The following is a 19,766-nucleotide window of genomic DNA, read 5'->3' as shown; positions in this document are numbered from 1 at the left end:
TCGTGAGAGCATGCCATGCAGGTTACAGGATATGAATTCCCTGGCTCTGGAACCTGTTCCATAAATAATAAGTCCTAGTACGTGCTGAAAGTGAGCTTTAAACAAGACTTGAAGGCAAATGTAGAAGTTGACTGCTAGTACAGTAGGAGTCTATTGCTCATGTGTGTGTGACTTGTCTTAGACTCAAATCTTATATCACTTTAATGACCCGTTTCAAAATGGTTTAAAATTAGATAGGTGTGTTTGTATCCGGCTGAATAAAGTGTCACCTTTCTGTGCGTGAAGACTGCCGAACAAAAAAGTGGTGCRTGTTCTTTCCTGCCACACAGGGTCCTGGGAAACAACCAGCTCACTTCTGTCTTGTTAAGGGAAACACAGAACTGGGTGTTTTTTACTGGAATCCAGTTACCCTGAGGATGCTGATTTACAGGTTGCCTGTTCATGCAGTAYGGTTGGGGTCATTTAAATAAAAAGGTATTTAAAATTCAGGTATCTGTGGTCCAAGGTGAAGTTAAAGAACAACCTGTGTAGCTCTACAGTCCCTGGGCTTTATTCCCGCTGTGCAGCAAGGCTGGATGTCCCATGGCAATACCTACAGTGCAGTTTTAATTTTTAGTAGCTCTGTCTTGTATAGTTTTGCTGTATTTGTGGGAATCCCTTGATAATAYAGGCAGTCCACTTGGAGAAATAACTGTAAAACTCGAGTTAGTGTCTGCTTGTTGGGAGCTGACTGGTCCTRTTCCTCTGATCCTTCATTTGTAGATCTAAACTTGTTAACAGAGCCTGTGCTCACGAGTTTAACACCTGCAAGTGGCAGCTGAGYGCAGGATCAAACACGGCTTACTTGTGTGTATGTGTTTGCTGAGTGTAGAATCAATCACAGAGCAGTTCCTGTGTGTATTTTTCAAAATTGGAGTCTTTACTCCCTTTCCTTCTGGTGTCTGGAAGTTACAATCAGGTATCTATTTTTAACATACCCAGTYCTGTGACAGAATGAATTGGGTCTTTGGGGGAGTTGCTGGCCTTGGCTTTTTTGTGTAGATGTTTTTCTTGGGTCATTTGCACTGAAATGTAAATTGTAGAAAATGTGGGTTGCAGGTTACTCTGCGATAGTGTTTGTACTAATGGGGCCAGGGCATGGAGCAGTGGCAATTCCAGTGACTCTGACAGATGATGTTTGGACAAAGTTGGGAAAGCAAGCTCTGGCGAGGTTTGTGACAGAATGAAGCTGTTCCCTGTTACTGGAAAGAGCTGCCTGGTGTGGGGTTTTGTCACACTAATACTGCTACTGTCCCCAGTACAGAACCTTGTGCACACATTTCCACATGTGGCTTTGGGCAGAGTTGGTGTGCGGATCCTCCCGTGGGTACAGGATGTGGCAAAGTTCATCATGAAAACTGAAAACTTATTATTTGTGAGCAGAAGCAGGAAAGTGCAGGTGCTTGGTGTGGTGTATTAGGTTGGGAGGAGAATTTGGGAGCGTGGCTGTTCTCCTGAGGGTCGTGTCAGTGTTCTGGGGAGTGGGGTGTGAGTGGCTCTGCTGGTGCTTGCTAGCCTATTGCTGGGGTGAGTTGGTCTGATGCTGTAATTATGGATGGATTGTTTGCTGCTAGTCACAGGTCGTCAGCTGGGACATCAAAACCAGACCCAGCTCTCACTCTCATTTGTATCCCCTTTTCACAAATCTCTCATTGTGGCTGTTAGGAGCTGGGTCTGTCCATGGGTTATGGCTTGTGCTGACTCTGCCGGTTTGTGTGGTGTGGGCTGGTGCAATACCCCTCTTGCATGACTTAAATGAAARAGCTGTTCTTGTGGCCAGAGATTTTTGTCCTCATTAGCTCAGAGGGGAGAAAAAAAAGAAGCCAGTGTCTTGTGCCTAGATGAAGTCTTGGAAATTTGTGTTAATTATGGGGGAGGAAGGAGCTGAGCTTCCAGATTTTATTGCCTTCCCCACCCCCAATCTGAAAGTTTAATTCTGCACACTGTTATAAAACTTGAATTTTTCTTAGGGTATAATTGAATAATAATGTTGGAYTACATTCCTGAGGCATTCCTAAGGGAATAAATTCCTTCATCTGTGTACACAGGTATTCTGCCTGTGCTAGTGAAGACACAATTTGTAAACTAGAGAAGAAAAAGATGTATTTGATACAGTGGTATTTCCAGAATTTTTGTACTGATTTCAGAGTCACTGGTCCTGTCTCATGAATTGGGAGGTTTAGTAAAAGATGGAAAATAAATGAAATATGTAAACAACTTACAGATCTGAACGTGTGTGACAATGTTGTCTTCATTTAAATGGTACGAGTCAGGCAGTGAGCATAGCAGGCATTGGTGTGGGATTCATCCCCAGGGGTRGAGGGGGCCACACCCCCTACCCCAGCCATGACCTGGCTCCTTTCCAAAATCCTTAAGTGTTCCATTCTGTGCTCCTTTTCATGGGGATGGTTCAAGGAGCCTTGAACACGGTCTCTTGGGACCCTGAAGCCCAGCACCCAGGTGTTCTCAGCTGCAGGGGCAGTGGGCAGAAGGGGACAGGCATGTGCAGTCCCTGGGCCTGGATTCCATCAGCCTCTTGGTGCTGCTTGTGCGGAGGTCAGGGAGCACCCAGGATACAGCATTGCCATGGGAGCACTGCAAATAATCTTTCCTGAGCGCTTGGGTCTGCAGCTTGAGAATAATGGTCAGATGTTGCCCTGTTTTGGGTAGTTGAGATGGAGAAGTGCTATCTTCTGAGAGCTGGGTGGGTTRTGGTTGACTTTACACATAGTAAAATCATGTGATAGAGCAGCAAGAGAAATGGAGCGCTTAAAAATGGTTCAGACATGTTATTGAGGTGCTTGCTTTCCATCAGATCATGCATTTGCAACTGAAATGTTTGATGGAAATACATTTCCATACCAAGATGTCATCTTGTCTTAAATCAAGTTTATAGCAGTTTTATATTTCCTACTGAAGGAAGTGTTCCTTCTAATTCAATTTTTTTTTTTTTACCAGAGATAGAAAATCTTAAATTAGGCCTTGCAATTTAATTACAGATTTACATTTTTGAAATGCTTGTAAAGGTGCATTGTGCTTATTTCTCTGGCTGTGGGAGAGGATAGAGARGGGGTTTTCATATGGTTTCTCACATTAGGGGAAATGAGTTAATTGCCAGAAAGTTCTGCAGTGCAATGTGCTTGTGAGGGAGTTCCTCACTTTAGGGTTTAGTTGTTCACTATGCATCGTTTTAGGGTTTGTGTAATACAGATCCAGTTTGGTTTCAGTSAGTGGAYGGAGCAAAGGCTTCTGGCTYGGCGTGCTGGCTGTGTGTCTSGAGTGAGAAYTTYRGGAGCACTGGATCTTGGCTGCCTTYCATGGGAGCGGGCCCAGGTTCCCAAAGCAGGGCTGCACCCTCCAAGTGCCCCAGCTGAGCTCCTGCATCCACTCAGAGGTGGCAAAGGTGATGCCACATTACCTGACAGTCACTTAGAGCAGAGCAAAATACATTGTCTGCAGAAGATGTGTCCTACTGCCTTCTCTCTGGGAAGTGGGAGCTTCCTGGGGTGCTGGGGCTCAAGGATGTTGGAGTAACCTTGTCCCTGCACAGCACTTGCCAGGCACCGGATTGCAGCTCTGAACAGAGATGCTGTTAGTTAACAGTTGGCAGCCGCAGTCATTAATCATCCTTGTAAACACTTAATRGCACGGTGCAAGAAAGAAGAAAAAGTTAAACATTGGAAATGTAAAATGCTRTCTTGGGCTTTGGTTCCAACAGGCTTCTCTATTTACAATCTGTTGGGAGAAGCCCAGAATTTCCATGGTAGAAAAAGCCAGCAGCAATTGCTCCATGTGCTTGGGCTTGTCTGGAGGGGCATGGCAGAGCTGCCCTGCTCTCCAGAGTCAGCCAGCATCCACATTTTTCAGATTCCAGGCCCCGGTATTCTTGGGAGAGTATTCAAATACTGCAATTATGAAACTCTTTATTTGAGCATTATTTAGCATAAGAAGAAACTCTTTGCCTCTGCTGCCCTGGGGCCCAAGTCGCGTGTTCACTGACATCTCGATGTGCTCYAGCGTTCTTGCCTTGCTCGCATGACACTGACATTCTCCTTTTCGCTTGACAACGAGTTATTTGCCATCTTTCCTCTAAAGCACAGAGAAGATCTTGAAGGTTTGGAGAATTGCCTGAGGGACRTCAGGGACCCAGACTGATAGGGGGAGCAAGTCTGGAGCCTTCAGGCTGGCTGTGATGCTCTGAAACATTGGCAGGGAGGAAGTGAAAGCGATACATCCCTGCTGCCTGCTCTTCCAGCAGCTGGTCACCGCACGGCTCCTGTCGCCACATGTTTGTTCATCATTTCCCTTCTACACTACAGACCCAGCTGCACGGCTACTGCTACTGCTTTTTTTTCTTTTAATGCTTTTAAGTGCTGATGCTTACGTCAGGAAATTTTTAAAAAAACTCCTTGTTTTAAGCCTGCCTTGGCCAGTGCAATGTRTTGTGAACTTGCACTACATGTCCCAGTTCATTCCTTACTCATGAAAGTAAATGAATGTGTGACAAATTTGTGGGGTACCAGTTTGTGTCACCAGTGCAGTTGGAGGATGGGAGGGGTGTTGGTCCAGGTCACAGTCTCGCCTCAAGTTGGCAAAACTCCCTGGAAAAGAAGCAATGCTCAGTACAATTCCCTGTGGACTTTGAAATTCAGTATGTTTTTTAAAATTCTTTACATCAATTAATTCAGGTGTGTTTAGCTGGAGTGCAGGGTTCCTGGAGCCAGAGGCTGCTGGCAGCTGTTGCTGGAGTTTTGTGCCTGCTGGGGAGCACTCACAGGGCTGGGACATCCTCTCGGTTTGTGTCAGCTCTGGGTTTTCTCAAAAGCAATAAGAATATTGGATTTAGACTAATTGCCTGCTGCCCACGTGATTGCAATATAAAAYGTTCTGGTGATAATGGCAAAAGCTGTTACTAGAAGTGCTGTTGGTTTCTGTTCCATCTGATGATCCCCCACTGGAGGAGCAGCAAGGAGGTTGCAGACCATTATGTGTGGCTGCTCTGGCACCTGGGGGGTGCCCTTAGTGTGGTGCTGCACTGGGGACTGAGGGACGTTATAACAAGAGTTTGGGAATGGCAGGTGGTACCTTGYTGGGGACAAAGTATTTGCTAAGTGCTGGAGCAGCCACAGCATCCATAAAATCCTGAATCCAGAATCGATTCTCACCCTTCATTTTAGTGGTGGTGGTCTGCCCAGGAGAGACCTGTCCCACCTGGGTTTGTCACCAGAGCTGGGTGCCTGCGCTGCCAGCTGGTGGTACCATGCATCCAGAGCGTGCCCCTCCTCTTGGCCACCAGAATGTGAGAGACCCACTTGGCTTTAGAGAAGAAAGAGCATGGCAAGGGAAATGCAAAGGAAACAGTGTTTGTAGTGTGAGGAGAACAGAGCGGTTGTGAAGTGTTCCTACACCTGACTGGGGYTGTCTGGCACGTGGGGGCAGCTCCTCCTGCTGCGCATGTGGTTGGGTTTGAGGCTGATCGGTGAATGAGACGGAAATTTCTCTAACAGAAGCACTTAATTGTGGGGTTGTTTTGTGAAATTAATGAAATTCTGTGCTTTGCTTAATGTGCAAAGCAGAGGAGTATGGTGCTGGCATTGTGTTTGCAGTTCCTCAATTGTGTTTACAGCCTTTGTGACTGCTGTGAGCGGGCTGGGTACTGACAGAATTGGAAGGTTTACCTGCCAGTCCTCACAATTTTGAACAAGAGCAGTAATACCTGCTATGCTGTTCATGCTCAAACAGACAGKATCGTCTTCCTCTTAGAAAAACCTAACTTCTTTCCCCTACCTTTGGTTCATGCTAGGGTTGATAAAAAACAGCTGATCTGGTTGTGCTGGGCAGTTACTATGTCAGAATGGTGGAACTGGAGTGGCCCCTGTAAAGCAGAGCAAACAGATGGAGGGTTGGGAATAATGTACTGCCCTCCTGATTTTATTTTTTTTTTACCCCAAGTGAACTCTTTTGAATAAATTAAATTAACTTTTTTACACTAAATGATAGCCTAAAGGAAAAATACTACTTCATCATTAGTTTTAGTGTATTATGCACAAAGTATAAAATAATGTTTAAACCACTTAAATGGGATTTGACCACCTGGTTGTTTGTCATTAGTAACCTGTCAAAGTACTGCTGAATATTGTTTAGTGGTATTAGATATTTTTGGTGTTTAACACCTCCAGGTTCTTCCACAGAGTGGTTGTTGTAAATGACTGTAGTTCAGCAGCAACAAATGTGTGTCCAAAACCAGTGGCTCCAAATCCTTTGTCCGTCTTGTGGGAAAATAGGGTGCAATATTATTTCTTCCAGGTGATGGACCTGGTGTACCTTTCCTAACCTGTGTCATCTGTTGTGGCTTTTCCTTGTTAACAGTGCATGGTTATCCTGTAGTGTCAAAAGCAAAGGTGAAATCTGGTGTGTGGGGAAAAAAAAAGCTGGAGTTGCCAGTTATGGAAACGTTTCTTGAAACATGACAGTCAGGAGAGTGGATTAATTCAGTTAGTATTTACCTGTTTATCTGCAGGAGCACCAGCAGTACTGGTAACTCGTGCTGCATTGTGTATTTGGGTCTCTGGCTTGCCCAGCACTGAGTAAAATACTCACTGGTGTTACACAGCTTGTACTTCCACTTTTTGCAAGGAAAATGTTACAACAAAGTCAATTTAGAAAGTCAGTTTTTTGCCAGGGCTTGGCATATACACATACAAAGGAATTGGTTCATTTGGCAACTGAATGGGAACTGAGGAGATTATATTTTGTAAGGAATTCTGTCATCTTGGTCTCAGGTTTGCTGCTTCTAAGGGTGGCTGTTTCATTTGGAAAAGAARAATCAGAGAATTTAGATGAGAAAGRAAAACTAGATATGAAGGAAAAATTATTGCCAGTGAAAGCAAAGGTTTTCTGCAGGGGCAGTGCCTAAGGMAAAGAGGGAAAGAAGCAGTGATCTTTGYRGGGCACATGTCCCAGGGARAGCAGKAKAGGRCATAATCKGTGGCAGTAGGAGGGAAAAGAAAAKCAAGTCTTGGTGCTCRTTCCTTTGTAGCTGRTGTCTGTGCCCTGTTCTTGACAGACCACAGGAGTGGGGAGCTGTTTGGCAGCACACAGCCTTGGAGCTAGCCAGGCACTGGAGAGCCTTGTGGAACTGCCCTACCTTGGGGTTGGGCCCCACTGTTGTTGTCCCAGGGATAAAATGTTCTTGAGTTAGCTAAAACTCATCCTTGTGCAAACTTTTATTACCTGAGAAGTCGTGATGGAATCCTCAAATGTTGGTGTATCCCTGTCATGCACCTCTGAGATTCCTGAGCTCTGGGGTCTTCCTGGTCACACAACTCATGTGGATGCCTTAAAACTTAATTAGCTGCTGAGTCACTGCAAGTGTGTGTCTGAGCTKTTGAGTTACTATGAAGTCGCTGGGTTCCCAAACTGCTTTCCTTCTCATCCTGCACATCTGCAGTGTGAGCTGTGTGAGAGGAGCCAGCCTGGCACACTGGTTAGGGAACAGCAGAAACGTGGACTTAATGGTTTGGCTCACCGAAATTGTAATTGATAAATGTTRGAAATAATGGCAGGAACTGAGTTTTAAGGTCAGCAAGCAGTAGCTTTAGCAGGAGGGTTTGGCAGACACTGTTGTTGAGGGGGAATACGTACCTTGCATTCTCCAGCAGRTTCCTGACTGCAGCACGCATGAAGCAGGAATGATATGGAAAATGAGACATTTTCTGGAAAAACATCCAGGCAGACCAGATTCTTGTGCTTTACATATGGCGAATCTCTAACACTGGGGGTTTCTTTGCCTTACAAAGGCAGGGTTTTGTGCAGGGAGTTTGTTTCTTGGCTTCTAGTGCAGGGGCTGGTTTCGTCCAGATAAGAGTCTCCCAAAACTTAATGCCTTGCCAGRCAGGGGGAGGGATGCTGGAATGAAGGGGGATGCAATGCCCTTGGTGGTTGTCTTTCTCCAAAAGTTATCTGATGTAAATATTACGTTCTCTGCATAAATTTAGTATAGATAATTGACTGCATCTTGCTTGGAAATGGGTACCAAAGGTTGTTTTATAGCTTCTGTGTAATTGAAATTCCAGGAGGAGAGGCCTTTGTCTTGGAAACCACATTTGAATTACTTTTTTATTGGAGTGTTAAAGCAGTATGTTACAATGCAAGGGGTTCAGTGTGCGTGTGTGTCAATAATTACCAGATTTCCACAGTTACAGTGAAKAAAGCAAACTGTTAAAAAAGCGTGTCAAGCTTTCCCTGAAAAGCAGTGATCTGAAAGTTATATTGAGAGCCAGGAGTGTTCTGACCTAACAGGTAGTGGTCAGTGCCAATGCAGGACCTGCAGCTGACACTTGGGCTATGCTGCCTCATACCCTCGRTGCTGAAAGATGAAACAAGAAATGGGAAAACTTGTAGGAGCCTGTCTACAGGGAGGTTAATAATAACAAGCCAAAGTGGCTGGAAACAGAAGTCACCCAGTGTCGCCAGAGCAGTGTGGCCACAGGAGTGCTTGGTGGCCACAGGAGAGTGGCTGAGGGTGCTGGGTGTGGAGTGCAAGAGCTTTGATATGCTTCCATAGAAGGTTCTAGTTTTACTCACTGAAGCTCCTTTGTTTTGCAGAGATCTTGATGCAGACGCCTTTTGGATTTCTTTTTAATAGTGTGTGACCCTTCACCTTTGATCCCTTGACCTGCATTACTTTGGTAACCATTTCATTTTTTTTAATTTCATTTCATTTTTAATTTTGGTGTGTAAGCTGTAACATTTCATCATTTTAAACTGTAGCGTTCTTTGACCTCCCCAAATGTCTTTTTTCTTTTCTATGAGGATGYGCAATGTTGGCTTTTCTTGAATAAACATTATTTCAGTTGTTAATAAACTGTGTAATTTTTTTTTGTTGGTTTTTGCTTCTTTAAAGTTTAACTGTGTGTATGTTGCCTGTATAGTATTTCACTTTTTTTKATCTTTGTTCTCCCACTTAATCTAATTTATTTTTATATTTATGTACATCTTTGTTTTTAATTTTCATTTTTTCTACAGTTCTTTTGTTCAGTAAAGCCCATGTTTGTGGCCTGTCCTTGGCCCATCTGTGTCTCCCTCTAGTTAATTTTCATAGCTTTAAGTAATCTTGGGAACATTTCAGATACACTTATGAATAAGAACTATTTGCTGTTAAAATTTTGCTCCTTTTCCTGAAGTTAACTTTTCTTAAACATCAGCTCCAAACTGATAGCTGTTTTAATAAAAGATTAGGCTTCAGACCAGAATGAAAATCTCAATTGAAACTCAATTTGCATTTATTTTTCTGTTATCATTGGAGCCCAAAGGGAAGTTATCAATGCTTGGAGCTGTGCTTTAGGCATGGCTGTTCTTATGGAAGCAATGTTGTGTGTACGTGGGATGGCAAAGTCCCCAAAGCTTAGCTGGTTCTTTCCATATTCCTGTTGAAAGGGAAGCAGTGGATAAGACAGATTTTGGCCAGATCCTATTTTTATCTGGTAAATGATCATATGAAATCCACTGAGCATGGCCCACTGAAGTACAGATTACTTTTTAAGTGTCTCATTATTTTATTCTCTAACATTAAATGCTGAAGTTTTAATTGCACACAGATGAAGCTGCTAAATGAGCACTGAAATGGATTTAGGTCTTCTCAGAGCCTTGTTGATGCTTATAAAACTTTATATTGTTCATTAGGACTACAGATTAAAATTGTAGTGAGCTGTTCACATAGTGCCAACTGGGCCTGGCCTCCAGAAGAGCCTGAAGCTTTCCTGAACACCCTGTGCTGATCCTTTCCCCAGGGAAACTGGAYTGCATCAAACTCTGCTCCCCTGTCTGGGGGTCCTGCTGACCTCCAGGGCTGAGCCTGAGTTGTCTCTCCTTCCCTCTGAGTCCTCTGTAAGTTCCAGGGGTTCAGCCCCAACAGATTCTACCTCAACATTGGGGATGCACCATCAACACCAGAACCTGATTCAGGAAACAGCTGGTTTGAATTGGCATCCCTGCTTGAGAAAGGTATTTTCAGCACTGATCTCTGTGCTTTAACCACAAGATCCTTGTTTTTAAACTGCCCTTGTGTGGCAGAATCACCTGTTGAAATAGTGGCAGATCCAGTATTCACAGAATTCCTTGCCCAACACCTTTGTGTTGCCCATGTGAGTTTGAGCTTTGCTGAACTGTCACAGTCTACATTTGTGCTTGAAGTATTCAGGTGGATTTTCCTTTTCCCTCCTGTTCCAAATTTTAGCTGTAATAGTTTTTGTAGATCTGGAGTTGTCAGTCCTGGTACAAAGGCTGCTGCTCTTCACCGAGCCTATCTGGGGTAGCTGGGATTTGGCTTTGGCTTGGGTTTAAGGCTACCTGTCAGCTTGAGAAGAAGAATCCTTTAGAAACCACTTTAAGCCATTTCTSCAGTCTCCAGAACAGGGTTTTCAAAACTCAGTGGAGAAAAAATACCGATTTTGCCCAAGAAAATTCCTTGAAAGTCTCTTTTTGTCCTCATAACACATATTTTATGTTGGCAGCAGTTAGATGTGAGTGCCTTGACTTTCCAGGGCAGCRGTTTTAAAAAAAACCTTTATTTACACATCTGGAAACTGAAGGGAATCTCCCTCCCTGTGCAGAGGGCTRGCTGTTGGCTGCTTCCTGCTAGAACAAATAGCAGGGAAAAAGAAGAAATGGAATAAAGATGTCTGATGTTGGGAATTGGAGGCAATAATATAAAAACAGAGCTTAAAAGATGGTTAGAATGTCTTGTTTCTTTWTTCTTTGTCTCATTTCATGTTTTGTCATGTTCATCCTGCCTTCTGTCATAAGGTAAGCGTTCTGACCCATGGCACTCTCCAGGTGTAGCTACCAAGGTGGTGGGATGGCAGAGTAGTGCATGCTTTGTTGTGATATTTCCACATATTGTGTTAGATGCAGATGGTTCTTCGCAGAAATGGGTGTTAATAATATGGGTTATGCCTGTTCAGCTATTGCATGGGCTTCCAGGATGCTAGAGCTGCAGAGGAAGGAGGAGGTACAGCCCTTGGCAAGGGAGGAGATAGGAATTTTCCCCTGTTTCCTGTATAAAAAACAGTAAATACTGGCAAGAAAAGCTACTTTGTTGACCCAGCAATAGCACTGCTATTTGCCTGCCCCAGTGTAAAGTCTGTCCCCAGGTTTTTGCTGCAGTGCTGCTGSATAGGGCAGGAACAGCAACAGCTGACCCTTGGATGGCAAGAGATGATGGAACTTAGTTCACTTTACAGAGCTTGTTTTTCACTGAGCAGTAACTCAAATACATGTTTTCGTCTAACACTTAATCAAAGAACTACACAAATGCTGCAAAATGTTTGCAAAGCAAAACATTTGTCTRTTTAAATATTGGGAGAATAGTCTATTGAGAGATTTGTTCCTGCTTACGAGGTTTTTCTGTTACTCAAAGCCAGAATGTTGATAACATCCACTCCTGAAACAAGTCTTAATTTTGAAATCTATGCAATATCTTCTGCTGCTGCAGGCTTTTATGTATTAACCTTAACAGAAGGCTGAAGGGCTGAAATTAAATCCTTGGCACACGTACAAGATTCAGAGTGTTGCATGTCTTGCAGTTCAGGTAATGCAGCTGGGGTTGGATTGACCTAATCTGCTTTATTCAACCTAATAGACACCCGTGTGTCATCTGTATGCACTGCTCATTTAATAACACAGGCAGCAGCAGATTGCTCATTTTGGTTTGGACTACTTTTGAAAGTCAGATGTATTGGTCAGCACAAACACACCATTTTCTGTTAACACTGAAACTCATCCAGAGGTGCAGGATGAAAGTACAAGACAGGTCCGTATCCCCTGCCCAAGATTGTRCCTGGAAAACAGATTTCTGTGCAGCACCTGACCGTATGCAATAAACTGAGCAAGGGCCAGCTAACCCTACTGACATTTCAGGGCTGGTAGCTTCTAAGCATGGATCCTGGTGCTCCCTCTGCTCTTGTGCTCAGTGGGGAAGGCAATTCCCTCTTTCCAGAGCAGAGCATCAGTGTTGCTCTGGCCTTACACTGGGGCACCACTGTTGGGGCAGGACTGGGAKCCCTGGCAGCCACTCTGCAGGGAGGTTCTCTTCAGGGTTGGGGGTGAATTTCTCAGGCTTGTCACCCTGCTTGCTGCTCTGGGTGTGTGTTGATTTGCAAAGTCCTTAAATAATTTAATTTTTGCTTTAATCTCTAACTTCTCAACTTGAATTAAGGACTCTGATAGCTGAAGGGTTGAGCTGGCACCATCGGGCAGCTGGTCCTGACCCTCTCCTGTGCTTCTGCTTTTCCTCTGCTTTAGAAGTAGAACTGTAGCCCTTGACACCCTGCATTGACTTTGTGTCTGCTAGAGCAGGGTCCTCTGCTTGTSCCCCGCTCATAGCTGCACATTCAGCTCAGAAAATGCTCAGTGATAAACATGTGTTTTTATTTCTCCTTCAGGTTTGGCTTGTCTGCTTTTCAGCTCTTCTAGACATTGGAAATTCCAGTTTGTGTTTATTTTCTCTGGATTCCTTCCCACAAGACAGAAGTGAATTCAGCATGGATTATTGGGGAGAGCCTTGGCTGGGAATAAGGATAATTGCAGCCTCTGGCTGTGCCACAGTTTCACTGATGATTTCTTTTAAGTTACTCACCTGCACTGTATCTGTTTCCTCAGCTGTAAAATGTGGGTAATTACCTCCATTGTAAAATGTTACAGGGTCTGCTGGTAATTATATGAACGAAGTGCTAATTACAGTGATTATCCCTTGGACCTAGTCTAGATCTGGCTGATGTTCCTGTTGTGATGAACAGTATGAAACAAATACTACAACTTGCCTTTCTCCATTCTTTGCGAGGGGCCTGGAGGGTGCCGCACCATGCGATGTGTTCCCAGTGAGAAGCTCTGTGCCCTGTCACCCAGGTCCCTCTATTCATTTCCTGTCCCCCTCATGTATTACAGGGCCGTAGGCTGAGGAATTACTGTTTCAGTAGTTGGATCTGCATGATCTGATAGCCAGGGTTTATGCTGTGGCTTTGCTTTTCCTCTTGAGGGTATGTAGAAGGCAGCAGGCAGGGAACAGCTTTCTCAAGGTACTGGTTGGGTTGGGACCAGTCTGCTGTTAAGARGTTCTGACCTTGATGCCAGGAGAGGTGTCCTTCCAGCTGTGGAGATTATTTCCCTTCTGTAAAAGCCTACAGCTTGCAAGACTTTATTATCAAACATTTTATTTGCCTTTCTCTTCTCCGTTTATTTAGGACACATTTTCTTTGTAGCTGGGAATAGCTCTACTATCCCCTGAGCAGGGCTGGGTAATGGAAGAAGAATTGATATTCTTCAAGGTAGAAATGGAGTGTTCTCATCCAGAAAATCCTGCTGCTGCCGCCGGGAAGGTGCTGTAGTTTTTGATGGTAGTAATAAGTCACATTGTACATCTGCTAACATGAGAGTCTCTTCTCCTACCCAATCCCTGCCTTCCTGGACAGACCTCATGGCACAGTAAYAACAATCATGTGCTTGGTTCATCTTGCTGCAACTCTGCTTGCTCTGTTCTGCCACATCTGATTCTCTGCATTCTTGGGCTCTGCTGTATGGATTTTCAGCCTCTGCCTCCAGCCTCCATATATCCGCTTCCCATCAGTCTCAGCCTTTTTTTTTTGCCCTGGAAGAACAGGCTCAKTTATATCTTCAGAATTTGATAGTTGAGCAGCTCTTTCAGAGTTTGAGTGCAATGAATTTCTAACTTTCAAGAGAAGGTTTTAGTTACTATCTAGGATGATGGTTTGGAAAGGCTTTTCGGCAATAGAAAGGCAGTCTTTAATTGCAGTTTTGCACCTGGATTTTCCAGACTAGATGCTCTTCTCTGACAGCTTCTTTCTGATTGATTCTACGGCTTGTTCTTTTCCCTGACAGGATACTTGAGTGCTCCAGGGATGGGAGCAACACACTGCTCCTGATAGGTGAAAGCGGTCATTGCCAGGCAATAAGGGTATGGTAAGAACTTCCCTTGGTTAGGTGGAGGAAAAAGGAAATGAGGGATTATCATCCCTCCCACGATTTTCTCTTGCCTTGCTTTAGAACGTCTAGAGATGTGTGCCTGTAGTGTGTCTGCACTTCACCTAATGTTCATCTGCTTGACTTGTTTAAAAATCCCATTCATTTGGGAAGCAAAAAATCTAGTTTATTCCTGCAGATGCATCATCTGTTAAGATTAATTGATTGGTGTGAGAGGCTTCAAAAGTGAATGGTGCCATATCCATGTTCTTATTGCCCGTTGCACAAGTGAACTGATTTTGTGTGCTCTCTGCAAGTCACATGCTGAAGGACATTAAATTACTGTATAACCCGGAGGGTARTCAGTGATTCAGATTTGAGATTTATCAGATTCTAATTTTGCAGCATTCTTGCAAAAAGAGTGGGAAGGTGTACAATATCGGGGATTTCTGCATCTTGGCACCMCTCTGAATGYTSTACATTAAGTGTGTAGGTAACACAYTTTTYWWWAAAACTTAAATRTTTAATAATGTAATAATTATAAACTTTCAAGTCTTCTCTTAAAAATGAGTGCAGTGTTTGGTTTTCGTTGAGGTTCAAAGTGTTGTGGAAAATCACTTTGACTTGTGACAAAGATGCTTTCAAGTATCTGAATGAAAATGCAGCATCACCGTGAAAACAAAAGTCTTAATGTGAAAGTGGTTCCAAACGATGAGCTGCTAAATGAAGGTTTTCTTGGTTCTGAGAGCGGGTTTTAAGCACTGATGTACCCCGTGGGGGGCAATTGCACACTCCAGGGAAGGCGTAGAGGTGCGCTTTGTATTTGTCAGAGGTTGCTGCAAAGAAATGTATTCACTTTTACTTCTTTTTATAATTACCTGTCACCGCTTGGCGTTGTGAGTCAGTAGATTATAGACAAACACGCTGAGCGGAGCAGCACATCAATGCCGGGAGTGCCGCTGGCCGCAGCCCCTTCGGTTGCCTGTCCTGTCCTGTCCTGTCCGGGGCTGTGCCAGTGGCCGCGGTGCTTTGGCATCGCCTCCTCAGCCATCCCCGCTCGGTACCGGGGCCGTGGCGCATCCCGGCGGCTCGGCCTGTGCCTCGGAGCCGCCTGTCCCCGCGGCCTCGCCGGAGGAGGAGGAACAGGAGGCTTTCCATCGCGCCCCGTTTCCAGCTGCCCCCGTGTCTGTACGGACGCGGAATCCCCACAGGAGGGTGCTGCGAAGGCACTGAATGTGCAGGTTTGCCGGGAAGATCAGGGCTTGGAGGAGACGGCGATTGTAGGGCAGCCAACGCCGTGGCTSTGGCGAGGGCAGCGCCTGAGCCGTCCCCGGGGAGGGGCGCGGGGGAGGGCGGCTTTGGGGCTCGCAGAACCCCGCTGCCGTGCTGGTGGGCTGCCCTGTGTGGGTGTCAGAGTGTGAGCGATGGTGTGAGCAGGAGTGACACTCGGGTGCTACCGGGTCAGGGAGAGTGGTGGCTGCAAAGTGTCCCCGGGCTGTTCCTGTGCTCTGCTCATGGCAGTGCTGGGACCCTTCCCCCGTGAGCATTGTCCGGGTTTTGTGGCTTCTGTCCAGCGAGCCTTGGGGCCACTCAGCTACTTTACTGTCTGCATGTGGTATGTTTAGTCTGTACAAGTGGCAAAATGCATTTGTTTGCAAGTAGAGACAGTTTCCAAGTTCTGCCCTAAAATGCTTTGTGTGTTGGACCATTTTATTCAGTGTGGTCAGATGAGAAATAACGGCAAAACCTCCCTTTGGTTTGTGGCTGTGCAAGCCTGTTCCAAATATTTTAGTTAAAGGGATTATTCCTTTTTCATAATACATGCTCATGCCAAAAAACTTGTCTGACAAGGCCAGTTAAGCACTACTTTCACGTGATTATCCCTTTAGTTTTGTGCTGCTTCACCCTGMAATTGTGTGATCATTTAAAAGTAAACAACACTCCACCCCAGGGGCTGCACACATCTGCTCTGTCCCTCACTTCTGTCTGCTGCTTTTCACTCTTTAAATAAACTYGAAACTGAAGATTATATAATTGAGGTAGATACTTCTCTTTGGGGTGACCTCTTGGGCATACGGGGGGATTCAATCTAAATCTATGGGAGTGTGGGAGCTCTGATTCCTTCCTTTTAATGGCAGCAGGTTCAACTGATGGAGCTGTGTTAGGGGATGTAAAATCAGCTACTCRTTGCATCTGAACATCTCACTTGGAAACCTGGGACTGGGATCTGTGTGCAAGTCCCTCTGGGGTTCCCTGCTGGCTATGGGGGCATCACTGCATGTGCCCGTTCAGTACCTGGGTTTGGCTCTCTCGTGTCTGGATRGAGAACAGTGCCCAGCAGGGATGGTGCTTTGTGTTACACTGTGGGTTTGGCACTCATCCGAAATTGCATCACCAAAAAAACCTTTTGGTGGGATGGGTGATCCCAAAGCTTGGCTAATACACATTGGGGAATAGGTGCCTGGCAGCAGYGGGGGCTTTGCCTCAGCACCTGCAGGGCACGATGGAGGATGGAGCTGGTCTCATGTCCCCGAATGCTGTTAGATCAGCTGCAGGCAAATACAAATAGACTTGGATTTTGGCCCTGTAAAGGGAGACTTTCAGCTTCCCCCGGGAATTCTGCCTTGGCAGAAACCAGCTGTAGTTCGGTGGTTTCTGTTACCAGGCAGAGTCTGTTTGGATGTTAGAAAATTAGAGCAGAAATTCCTGCAGCAGTCAGCTGTGTCTGCGTCACCTCTGTGACCTCTAACTGCTACTCCTGCAAACAGTTGCCATTAAACACAGTCAATAACCCCCTCTGCATTCCATCGGATCGTCTCTTCCTGCCATCTCAAATGAAAAATAAACAAAAGAGCTTAAGCGTGCAACGTGCTAAATAGACTAATCAGCTGTGAAAATATTTTATGGGGGAATCTGGGGCAAGAGCTGTCAGTGGGAGCAAGCTGATTGGAGCTGCAGCAAAACAGCTCTGGGAGGCGGGCATGGGGACAGAGAAGGGAAAGATCTGTTCAAATGGATGTGTGCTATTTTTTCACCCCTTTCTGAGTAGTTTTAGGAAATCCCTCCCTCTGTAAATTGATTACCTCTGCACATCAGAAGGCCTTGGCTCTAAGTACGCGCTAAGCTGCTCCTGTGCTGATTTGACTTTGGCTGTTAAATGTAAAACAGGTTTTAATCTTCTCATTTAGATGTTTTAATAGAAAGTAAATGTTTAACTTGCTTTGCTGTGGCATCCGAATCTCTAATCCGTGGGAACGATTTTAATGAAAGGAAAACGTGCTTTTGTTTAAAGCACGGGGTTATGCTGTGGGCAGCAGTGCTGGTGGGGGGAATTGTAAAACACATCACGTATTTTTGGTACTGGTGAATCCCGGATTTAGGGATGATGGGTTTAAGAATATGCTGGGGAGAGCAGCAAGGACTCTGTCTTAGGGTAGTCTGTGACTGGGAAGGGGTCTGTAACCGTGCTGTAAAATGAGTGTTAGTGATTTCTGCCCCCAAGTTCTGAATCGTCCCTGTGTTCTGATGATGTTACAGGGCTGTTGCTGCTCCAGCAAGGGAGAGCTGAGCAGAGCAGTGTGCTTGCCAAGGAAACCGCAAAGCAGGCAGCGCCGGGTTTTGTTCTGCACACAAAAAGGGAGTTCTGCTCTTCTGTAGCCACTCAGCTTATTCGTGATTTAATTTAATGTAATTTGTTTAAAAAGGCTTATGTGGCTCCAGGACACTGGTATGGCTGGCAAAATACCATGACAAAGTCAAAACTGAGCAAGGAGTGGACACASAGTGGATGTGGATAAAAATCACCTGAGGGCAAGTGCAGGCAGCTCTGCTCACTTTGAGGCAAGACCCACACCTCTTTGCTTCTTCAGACACATTTTCTGCCTCAAATTAAAATTGGGACTTTATTAGGCTAAAAGTGCAATGAGTCTTGGAAGACGTGGAACACTCTCAAAGGATTTACCTCATGTTTCCTAGCAGCCTGTGCTGCCGAAAGGGAGACAGGCACCTGCAAGAAAGGACTTCATAAACACCACTTCATTCACTGGAAAGCAAACTGCACTGATAAAGCTTTGGCTGGGTAAATAAAGTGCTCTGATTTCCAGGCCTGTATTGTAAGTTGTCAAGCTGTAATTGTGTAAGCGCCAGTGTTATAAATAGTGGGTGCAGCTGGCAAGCTCCAGCCATGGCACACCAAGGCACCGGTGCACCATAGTGAGAACCGGGAGGATTGTTCTTGTTCRGGTTTTGGCTTCTCCCTTCGCACTSTACGCATTTCCCACCTGGGCTTGGATGGTTCCTGTACCCAGGCTGGCCATCCTTCCTGGGACCGGGGCCAGCTTGAACGCAGGAGCATCCTGCMGCACCTGGATTTGTACCTGATCTGYGCATCAGCTGTGTGTGGAAGGCAAAGAAAAGAAAACTATTGGTATAATAAAAAACCTAGTTCAACCTGAAACAGTTCATTACTGGATTGTCAGTACACTTAAGGGGCTGGTGCTGTGTCACAGGTGTGTGGATGCCTGTGGAAAACCGTGTCACATAAGGGTGTCCCAGCAGCACCTGCAGTGAAGGATTTGCTGTTCTCCACAAGATAACGGGGGCAGTTTGCATCCATCCATGGGGAAACAGAGCTCTTGTTAGGTTTACAACATAGTAATGTAAATGTTTAATTTTCTGAGTTGTCATTGTTCTGATTAAATTAATTGTAATTTTTTTTTTTCTGTTTGCCTCTTCCTTTGACTTTTTTTTCATCTTTGACCAAAATCCTCATAATCCTAACAGGTCACGGGCACACCAAGATGCTGAGCAGTGCTGGGGGCTGAGGAGAATGGAGCGGGGGCTGTGTTTGGAGGGTTGGGGTGTGGCAGGAGACCGCGGTGGAATGTTTGCCTTCCTTGTGGGCGGGGGTTGAAACGCTACATCAGACACGTGTCACCAAAATAATAAAACTWCTATGAAAGCCATTAAGTACGCATTACCCACTTGGCGTGTTATAGGCGGCTCCTCCCCGTGCAAGGCCAAGCCATTCTGATTTCATCCCCCGGGATTTGGCGTTAAAACATGTTCACTGCCAGCTGACAGAAGAGTCAAGTTCGGATTTATTACACCGGCACCTGCAGTAAAAAATGACAGATGATGYGAATGTATTTAATTATCATTCAGCGCCACGTCCCTGCCTGCTCCGGTCGCGGGCCTGCAGCTGGCACACACTTTAACTAAAGTCAGTGTGCTTTTTCTGCAGAGGGGCGCCGAGGAAGCGGCCGGGGGAGCAAAGGCGGCTGTCTCCACACGCTGGCTCTCCGCCTTGCCCCGTCGCTGGCTCTCCCGCAGCTCCCGCTCCGCCAGGGAACGCGCTCTCCCTCTCTGAACCGGCTGCTGGAATTCCCTGGGCAGCGTCCCCTCCTCGCCGGCCCCCGCGATGGGGAGTCCCCGGTGGCATCCCCCCATCGCAGCGTGGCGTTCGGCTGCGATCCCGCGTCCCAAAGGCCGCTGCGGTTTGCAGCAAGGTCAGGGGGACACGCCGGGACTGCCGCAGCGGCTCCGGCAGCGTTCACGTGTGCCTGTGTCACCGCGGAGCTCTGGGCAGCTCTGCCCTGCGTGTGTTGTGTGGGCAGTTACATGGACATGCGGGCACGGAGATATGTGCCAGAACATCGCAACACACGTGCATACTCAGATACACTCGTGCATCACACATGTGCACATGCACACACAGATAAACACATGCATACACACAGATGTACGTGTGC

General features: G+C 45.7%; 1 protein-coding gene across 3 annotated transcripts in view; it reads left to right on the top strand.

The window, feature by feature from the left end:
• CAMTA1 (calmodulin binding transcription activator 1) overlaps positions 1–19,766 on the top strand; it is a 233,463-nt gene that overhangs the window by 23,905 nt on the left and 189,792 nt on the right. Inside the window, exon 1 of one of the 3 annotated variants that reach the window (XM_057375574.1) lies at positions 8,653–8,729. The exons of the other annotated variants lie outside the window; for them this stretch is intronic. The gene's annotated coding sequence lies outside the window, so the exon portion shown is untranslated. Of the gene's footprint in view, positions 1–8,652; positions 8,730–19,766 lie in introns of those variants that run through there. 3 annotated transcript variants of the gene reach the window in all.

The sequence above is a fragment of the Malurus melanocephalus genome, unplaced genomic scaffold (assembly GCF_030028575.1).
Source record: "Malurus melanocephalus ecotype Western Australia unplaced genomic scaffold, MMel_1.1 scaffold_253, whole genome shotgun sequence".
Taxonomy (NCBI): domain Eukaryota; kingdom Metazoa; phylum Chordata; class Aves; order Passeriformes; family Maluridae; genus Malurus; species Malurus melanocephalus.
Note: the sequence above shows the minus strand (reverse complement) of the source record. Positions and strands in the feature narration are given on the sequence as shown.